Genomic DNA, 2,405 nt, shown 5'->3' with positions numbered 1-2,405 from the left:
TCTATGTGTAGCTAAATATCATAAAAATTAATAAAGTGAATAAAAGTGAAAGTTTCTTTGATGTGACTAAAACTAAAATCAAAAGATTATTCAAATGTCACTAAAACTGCGGCCCGCGAAGATTTTGGAAACTTGAAATTTGGCCCGCGAGCACCAACTGCCTGCCGACCCCTGGCCTAGTACATGTAATTTCATTTACCTATTATGACGCATAATCTTACAATTTTATTAATTTTACTATTTTACAAAAATCTATTTAGTTATCTACAAGAACTATTGAAAAGGGTAGATTGAAAAATTTTTAGTTCACAAAAAATAAAATATACTGCAAAATGAATCGTTGTCTCAAATTTTTATATAAAGTTAGTACCGAAAAGAAATTATTTAGTAATCTTAATTTCAACTTATAAAAATTTCTAAGGTCACTGAACGTTATTACGTATTTCAGCGTGATTTATTTAAATAAATTTGTCAAAAGTAAACAAAATTACAACTTATTTCTAATTAAAAAAAAAATCAAAATCATGCTCCAATCGAGCAGCACGAAAGTCGCGCCCCAACAAAGCGCCGAGCAAAACTCCAGCGTCAACAACTTTCCCGACGACCCGCACTTCCAGGAGCTGGTGAGAAAAGTCGAAAAGGGAATCTCCCTCGGGGTGGCGCCCGTCAGAATCCCCCAGGGCAGCTCGGGCTGCTACTTTGTCAGGGACCGGGACGAAAAAATCGTCGGCGTGTTCAAGCCGAAGGACGAGGAGCCGTACAGCGAGCTGAACCCGAAACTCGTGAAAAAGTTGCACAAAAGGTGTTTCCCCTGCCTGTTCGGGCGGGACTGCCTCGCGCCCAACCAGGGCTACCTGTGCGAGGCGGCCGCGTGGGTGGTGAGCGAGCGGCTCGATCTGGGGATCGTCCCCAAGACGAGAGTGGTGCGGCTGGCCAGCGCCGAGTTCAACTACAAAATCCCCGAACTTGAAACTCTACCGCTGAAAGTCGGCTCGCTGCAAACTTACGCGGAAGGCTTCGAGGAGGCTGACTTTTGGACGGACGACTTCGGGAAGCGGAGCATCAGCGAGGACCTGAGGAGCGAGTTCCAGTTCAAGTTCGAGAAGATGATCGTCCTCGACTACGTCATCAGGAACACGGACAGGGGCAAGAGGAACTGGCTGGTCAAGGTGCAGATGGAAGAAGCGGGCAGCGACGACGAGTCCGACTTCCGGTCCAAGTCGACCCACGTGCAGCTGGTCGCCATCGACAACGGCCTCTCCTTCCCCCACAAGCACCCGGACCACCTGCGGCTGTACCCGTTCGAGTGGTCGCGGCTGCCCGAGGCGCGGGTGCCGCTTTCGGACAAAATAAAGAACCTGGTACTGGACAAGCTGTCAAGCGATTTTTTCGTGGAATCGCTGGCCGAGGAGCTGTTCGCGCTCTTCTCCCAAGACGAAAGTTTCAGCCTGAAAGCGTTCGAAGGTCAGATGGCGGTGATGAGGGGGCAGGTCACGAACCTGCGCGAGGCGCTGCGGGAGGGAATGAGCGGCGAGAAGCTGGCGCGCATGGAGCCGGTGATGCTGGTGAAGGCCGGGAGCTTCTCCGTGCAGAGCATCAGCAAGAGGCTGCAGAAGAAGTACAGGAAGAAGAGGCCGCTGCTCACTTGCTGCTAGCGGAAAGTGTTTTTGTTTCATCATCTTCAGGTGGATTTGGCACTGCACGTTTGTATCAGCTAACAATTTTTTATTTTGTTTTACGAGGCTCGAATTGGTTACTGAAATAAACTGATCTTTACCCCTTTAAAGTGCACAAACAACTAAAGCTAGTTAGACTAGATGAAATCTAAATAGTTTAACTGCTTTAGAAAAAAAAATATTTTGTGTTACAATTAGTTCAAAAAAACAAGATAAGGGCCAGGCTAATTCAAAAACTAAAGTTTAGTTTAACTACTAAACCGTTTTAACTAAAGAAACTTTAAATTTATTTTGGTATCGTAATCAATTTTATTTTAATTACATCCTGTTTGTAAAAATATCGCTTTTGTTACTTGATTAAGATTTGCAGATATCAAAATATTTTAACTGATGCAGGTAACTTGTGATGCTGCATTAGAACAAAAACAAAAATTTTTACTTAAAGTTTAAGGCTGAAAATTATTTTCAATTTGCATTTTATTTGATTCAATTTTTAGTTTGTGTGTGACTTTTTTATTAATTTTTAAAATACTTTGAAAACTTAACAAAGTCTAGGTAAAAAATACTAAGGACAAGTATTTACCTTTAAAACTAAATTTTAATAAACTTATAAACCACATAAATTGATAAATAATTTTCTTTTCAGAAATTTTTAGTAAATTTTGGTTAAAAACTATAAAAAAATCTGTGTCAACTCTTAAAACCAAACACTTACAAAGAAATGTTTCA

At 42.0% G+C, this 2,405-nt stretch overlaps 1 pseudogene; it reads left to right on the top strand.

Annotated features, from left to right (window-relative positions):
- Window positions 1-524: 524 nt before the first annotated feature.
- On the top strand, window positions 525-1,655 carry LOC145841291 (phosphatidylinositol 4-kinase type 2-beta pseudogene; annotated as a pseudogene).
- Window positions 1,656-2,405: the final 750 nt, after the last annotated feature.

This window comes from Thalia democratica, chromosome 7 (genome assembly GCF_965202585.1).
Source record: "Thalia democratica chromosome 7, ktThaDemo2.hap1.1, whole genome shotgun sequence".
Lineage (NCBI taxonomy): Eukaryota > Metazoa > Chordata > Thaliacea > Salpida > Salpidae > Thalia > Thalia democratica.
The sequence above is the reverse complement of the archived record's forward strand: the minus strand, read 5'-3'. Positions and strand labels throughout refer to the sequence as shown.